Source organism: Ylistrum balloti, unplaced genomic scaffold (genome assembly GCF_031769215.1).
Source record: "Ylistrum balloti isolate Yb309-2 unplaced genomic scaffold, AGI_CSIRO_Ybal_v1 Utg370226, whole genome shotgun sequence".
Classification (NCBI taxonomy): domain Eukaryota; kingdom Metazoa; phylum Mollusca; class Bivalvia; order Pectinida; family Pectinidae; genus Ylistrum; species Ylistrum balloti.
Window position 1 is genome coordinate 140,364 of NW_026782188.1, and position 7,527 is coordinate 147,890.

The following is a 7,527-nucleotide window of genomic DNA, read 5'->3' on the forward strand; positions in this document are numbered from 1 at the left end:
ACAGTGTAATCATCTGTGATGACAGGTATACAACAGTGATATCATCTGTGATGACAGGTATACCACAGTGTAATCAACTGTGATGACAGGTATACCACAGTGATATGTGATGACAGGTATACCACAGTGATATCATCTGTGATGACAGGTATACCACAGTGATATGTGATGACAGGTATACCACGGTGATATCATCTGTGATGACAGGTATACCACAGTGTTATCATCTGTGATGACAGGTATACAAAAGTGATATCATCTGTGATGAAAGGTATACCAAAGTTATATCATCTGCGATGACAGGTATACCACAGTGTTATCATCTGTGATGACAGGTATACCAAAGTGATATCATCTGTGATGACAGGTATACCACAGTGTTACCATCTGTGATGACAGGTATACCACAGTGTTATCATCTGTGATGACAGGTATACCAAAGTGTTATCATCTCTGATGACAGGTATACCACGATGTTATGTGATGACAAGTATACCACGATGTTATGTGATGACAGTATACCACGATGTTATGTGATGACAGGTATACCACGGTGTTATGTGATGACAGGTATACCACGGTGTTATATGATGACAGGTATACCACGGTGTGATGTGATGACAGGTATACCACGATGTTATGTGATGACAGGTATACCACAGTGTTATGTGATGACAGGTATACCACGGTGTAATGTGATGACAGGTATACCACGATGTTATGTGATGACAGGTATACCACGATGTTATGTGATGACAGGTATACCACGATGTTATGTGATGACAGATATACCACGATATTATGTGATGACAGGTATACCACGGTGTTATGTGATGACAGGTATACCAGAGTGTTATGTGATGACAGGTATACCACAGTGTTACCATCTGTGATGACAGGTATACCACAGTGTTATGTGATGACAGGTATACCACGGTGTTATGTGATGACAGATATACCACAGTGTTACCATCTGTGATGACAGGTATACCACGATGTTATGTGATGACAGGTATACCACGGTGTTATGTGATGACAGGTATACCACGATGTTATGTGATGACAGGTATACCACGATGTTATGTGATGACAGGTATACCACGATGTTATGTGATGACAGGTATACCACGATGTTATGTGATGACAGGTATACCACGATTTTATGTGATGACAGGTATACCACAGTAACATTATATTTGAGAACTATTATTTTTACCATCCACGGTAAGGATCCTGGTACTGTAGCTTGTCCCCCTACTATTCTGACCTCGTGTGGCTCGACAGCAGGTCTTCCACATGACGATGCGCTATCAACTGTACAGATTACATCTCATTTTAATCTTTGTGAGGTAATATTACATAACACAAAATACAACTTTTCATTACTACACACCATCATTGGAAATTTCAAGTCGCCTGTTGTAGCCAATAGACAGCTAAATACTCTGATTTTTCAGAACGATAAACATGTATAAATGCTGGAGTGAACATTTGATTGTTATCAACAACGGACACATTTTCTGCAATGGAAGTAATTGAGTATAACAGATGTACGTGATTTTTTGGTGACAGGTAAGGATAATGAAAGTCTGAAGAAACACGTGCACTCTAACATAATTTGCAATCTTCTGTTCATCATTTACTATCTGTGTTGACATTGGTATAAATGGACACTTGTTTCTGGAGATATCGAATTAGTTCTCGTATCGAAATTTGATCTACTTAATGTAACCATTTGCCTAGGGATAAAGACACTTGGGAGATAAGGATAAACAACTCTCTACGTTTATCTGTTGTTGTATTTTGTATAATCAGGAACTAGGGACGACTTCTGTCTCAGTGTTAGTATTCTATCATCTTATACGACTTTTGGGTGAGGTGGAAAATTTCAGAAGTATTTCATAATTAAATTGTTAAGTTATTAATTAATCAAGGCATATGTTATAACTATGTCCAACAATCCAGGAATATTTAATGACAATGTCCAACAATCCGGGAATATTTAATGACTATGTCCAACAATCCAGGAATATTTAATGACAATGTCCAACAATCCAGGAATATGTTTTAACTATGTCCAACAATCCAGGATTGTTTAATGACTATGTCCAACAATCCAGGCATATGTTATAACTACGTCCAACAATCCAGGAATATTTAATGACTATGTCCAACAATCCACGAGTATTTAATGACTATGTCCAACAATCCAGGAATGTTTTATTACGATGTCCAACAATCCGGGGAATATTTTATAACTATGTCCAACAATCCTGGAATATTTAATGACTATGTCCAACAATCCAGGAATGTTTTATAACTATGTTCAACAATCCAGGCATATGTTATAACTTTGTCCAACAATCCAGGAATGTTTTATAACAACGGGAATATGTTCCAGGCATATGTTATAACTATGTCCAACAATCCAGGAATGTTTTATAACTATGTTCAACAATCCAGGCATATGTTATAACTATGTCCAACAATCCATGATTATTTAATGACAATTTCCAACAATCCAGGAATGTTTTATAACTATGTTCAACAATCCAGGCATATGTTATAAAGTTGAATTTACTGATGATAATGCGTATATCACCGTTATATCCCATAGACAAGAAACAATTTAAGAACAACTTAATTCGCTCGTGCGACATTTAGAAAACTTACCGTCGTGAAAAACCAATGATATGGAAACAAAAGACAACAACCTTCCAAACATGTCCTTAGCTTTGGTGAACAAGGAAGGCAAACAATGGCGAAGCGGTAGAGATAAAGGATTCCGTCCGAGGTCTTAGTCTCTACAAGGATTATAACAAAAGAAATTACAGGCAATAAATTTGTTAATTACTTTATAACAAACAAACATTTTATTGACAACGTTAATAAACATTCAAACATAATTGAGTTTATAAAAATGTATTTTGACTCAAAGGAAACCTATCTAAACATTCTATATACAATTTAAGTTTTGTGTATTTTCCTTCCTTCACTATGTTTTTACATGTATATTCTGGGTATTAAATACTGATTGTATAAGTTAAGACCTCGATAGTGAATGACGGGTTAATGATGAATAATTAATATTAGTGCATGAAGTACAAGTAAGGTTAAGGTGAATATATATCCTGATATGAACGTGAACAGTTTCCTATATTTTCTCTGATCATACGTTACACGCATGAGAGGGATGACCCTTACAAACAACACTGCCTTATCAGACATCGACAGTGTGGTAATGTTATCTACATGATCTATAACCCTTTAACAATACAACTAGACAACAAAGGCTTCACAATAACAATGACACATACAGTTTACTATTACCTGCTTGTGAGCAATAATAGTTCTCCTGGCTCTATAGTTCTTTAAATGATCAAGTTACTACGGTCAAGAAAGAAACCGAGTATTGGCGTCAAAGATACCCAACGCGCTGTGTTCTGAGCGGTGTTATGTGGCCAAACATCATGCATCGGAATTCATGATTATGTAGTTCATTAAATCAAACATTCTAAACGAAAACGGAAGCAAAAATATGTTTTTTGGTCATTGCACCCTTGAGGACGGTGTAATATCACATATGGGTTTATTCACGACTGTTGGTCATTTCACCCTTGAGAAAAGTGTAATATCACATATGGGTTTATTCACGACTGTTGGTCACTTCACCCTTGAGGACGGTGTAATATCACACATGGGTTTATTCACGACTGTTGGTCACTTCACCCTTGAGGACGGTGTAATATCACACATGGGTTTATTCACGACTGTTGGTCACTTCACCCTTGAGAAAAGTGTAATATCACATATGGGTTTATTCACGACTGTTGGTCACTTCACCCTTGAGGACGGTGTAATATCACACATGGGTCTATTCACGACTGTTGGTCACTTCACACTTGAGGACGGTGTAATATCACACATGGGTCTATTCACGACTGTTGGTCATTTCACCCTTGAGAACGGTGTAATATCACACATCTAATTTTGAGATATAACCAGTTCCTGTTGTTGTATTACTGTGGTTTTGAGATATAACCAGTTCCTGTTGTTGTATTTCTGTGGTTTTGAGATATAACCAGTTCCTGTTGTTGTATTTCTGTGGTTTTGAGATATAACCAGTTCCTGTTGTTGTATTTCTGTGGTTTTGAGATATAACCAGTTCCTGTTGTTGTATTTCTGTGGTTTTGAGATATAACCAGTTCCTGTTGTTGTATTTCTGTGGTTTTGAGTTTAACCAGTTCCTGTTGTTGTATTTCTGTGGTTTTGAGATCTAACCAGTTCCTGTTGTTGTATTTCTGTGGTTTTGAGATCTAACCAGTTCCTGTTGTTGTATTTCTGTGGTTTTGAGTTTAACCAGTTCCTGTTGTTGTATTTCTGTGGTTTTGAGATATAACCAGTTCCTGTTGTTGTATTTCTGTGGTTTTGAGATCTAACCAGTTCCTGTTGTTGTATTTCTGTGGTTTTGAGATCTAACCAGTTCCTGTTGTTGTATTTCTGTGGTTTTGAGATATAACCAGTTCCTGTTGTTGTATTTCTGTGGTTTTGAGATATAACCAGTTCCTGTTGTTGTATTTCTGTGGTTTTGAGTTTAACCAGTTCCTGTTGTTGTATTTCTGTGTTGTATTACTGTGTTTTTGAGATATAACCAGTTCCTGTTGTTGTATTTCTGTGGTTTTGAGATATAACCAGTTCCTGTTGTTGTATTTCTGTGGTTTTGAGATATAACCAGTTCCTGTTGTTGTATTTCTGTGGTTTTGAGATCTAACCAGTTCCTGTTGTTGTATTTCTGTGGTTTTGAGATATAACCAGTTCCTGTTGTTGTATTTCTGTGGTTTTGAGATATAACCAGTTCCTGTTGTTGTATTTCTGTGGTTTTGAGATATAACCAGTTCCTGTTGTTGTATTTCTGTGGTTTTGAGGTATAACCAGTTCCTGTTGTTGTATTTCTGTGGTTTTGAGATATAACCAGTTCCTGTTGTTGTATTTCTGTGGTTTTGAGATATAACCAGTTCCTGTTGTTGTATTTCTGTGGTTTTGAGATATAACCAGTTCCTGTTGTTGTATTTCTGTGGTTTTGAGATATAACCAGTTCCTGTTGTTGTATTTCTGTGGTTTTGATCTAACCAGTTTGTTGTTGTATTTCTGTATAACCAGTTCCTGTTGTTGTATTTCTGTGGTTTTGAGATATAACCAGTTCCTGTTGTTGTATTTCTGTGGTTTTGAGATATAACCAGTTCCTGTTGTTGTATAACCAGTTCCTGTGGTTCTGTGGAGATATAACCAGTTCCTGTTGTTGTATTTCTGTGGTTTTGAGATATAACCAGTTCCTGTTGTTGTATTTCTGTGGTTTTGAGATCTAACCAGTTCCTTGTTGTTGTATTTCTGTGGTTTTGAGATATAACCAGTTCCTGTTGTTGTATTTCTGTGGTTTTGAGATCTAACCAGTTCCTGTTGTTGTATTTCTGTGGTTTTGAGATCTAACCAGTTCCTGTTGTTGTATTTCTGTGGTTTTGAGATATAACCAGTTCCTGTTGTTGTATTTCTGTGGTTTTGAGATATAACCAGTTCCTGTTGTTGTATTTCTGTGGTTTTGAGATATAACCAGTTCCTGTTGTTGTATTTCTGTGGTTTTGAGATCTAACCAGTTCCTGTTGTATTTCTGTGGTTTTGAGATCTAACCAGTTCCTGTTGTTGTATTTCTGTGGTTTTGAGATCTAACCAGTTCCTGTTGTTGTATTTCTGTGGTTTTGAGATCTAACCAGTTCCTGTTGTTGTATTTCTGTGGTTTTGAGATATAACCAGTTCCTGTTGTTGTATTTCTGTGGTTTTGAGATCTAACCAGTTCCTGTTGTTGTATTTCTGTGGTTTTGAGATATAACCAGTTCCTGTTGTTGTATTTCTGTGGTTTTGAGATATAACCAGTTCCTGTTGTTGTATTTCTGTGGTTTTGAGATATAACCAGTTCCTGTTGTTGTATTTCTGTGGTTTTGAGATATAACCAGTTCCTGTTGTTGTATTTCTGTGGTTTTGAGATCTAACCAGTTCCTGTTGTTGTATTTCTGTGGTTTTGAGGTATAACCAGTTCCTGTTGTTGTATTTCTGTGGTTTTGAGATCTAACCAGTTCCTGTTGTTGTATTTCTGTGGTTTTGAGATATAACCAGTTCCTGTTGTTGTATTTCTGTGGTTTTGAGATATAACCAGTTCCTGTTGTTGTATTTCTGTGGTTTTGAGATATAACCAGTTCCTGTTGTTGTATTTCTGTGGTTTTGAGATATAACCAGTTCCTGTTGTTGTATTTCTGTGGTTTTGAGATCTAACCAGTTCCTGTTGTTGTATTTCTGTGGTTTTGAGATATAACCAGTTCCTGTTGTTGTATTTCTGTGGTTTTGAGATATAACCAGTTCCTGTTGTTGTATTTCTGTGGTTTTGAGATCTAACCAGTTCCTGTTGTTGTATTTCTGTGGTTTTGAGATATAACCAGTTCCTGTTGTTGTATTTCTGTGGTTTTGAGATATAACCAGTTCCCTGTTGTTGTATTTCTGTGGTTTTGAGATATAACCAGTTCCTGTTGTTGTATTTCTGTGGTTTTGAGATCTAACCAGCTCCTGTTGTTGTATTTCTGTGGTTTTGAGATATAACCAGTTCCTGTTGTTGTATTTCTGTGGTTTTGAGATATAACCAGTTCCTGTTGTTGTATTTCTGTGGTTTTGAGATATAACCAGTTCCTGTTGTTGTATTTCTGTGGTTTTGATATAACCAGTATTTCTGTGGTTTTCTAACCAGTTCCTGTTGTTGTATTTCTGTGGTTTTGAGATCTAACCAGTTCCTGTTGTATTTCTGTGGTTTTGAGATATAACCAGTTCCTGTTGTTGTATTTCTGTGGTTTTGAGATATAACCAGTTCCTGTTGTTGTATTTCTGTGGTTTTGAGATATAACCAGTTCCTGTTGTTGTATTTCTGTGGTTTTGAGATATAACCAGTTCCTGGTTTTGTAACCAGTTCCTGTTGTTGTATTTCTGTGGTTTTGTAGATATAACCAGTTCCTGTTGTTGTATTTCTGTGGTTTTGAGATATAACCAGTTCCTGTTGTTGTATTTCTGTGGTTTTGAGATCTAACCAGTTCCTGTTGTTGTATTTCTGTGGTTTTGAGATATAACCAGTTCCTGTTGTTGTATTTCTGTGGTTTTGAGATCTAACCAGTTCCTGTTGTTGTATTTCTGTGGTTTTGAGATATAACCAGTTCCTGTTGTTGTATTTCTGTGGTTTTGAGATATAACCAGTTCCTGTTGTTGTATTTCTGTGGTTTTGAGATATAACCAGTTCCTGTTGTTGTATTTCTGTGGTTTTGAGATATAACCAGTTCCTGTTGTTGTATTTCTGTGGTTTTGAGATCTAACCAGTTCCTGTTGTTGGTATTTCTGTGGTTTTGAGATATAACCAGTTCCTGTTGTTGTATTTCTGTGGTTTTGAGATATAACCAGTTCCTGTTGTTGTATTTCTGTGGTTTTGAGTTTAACCAG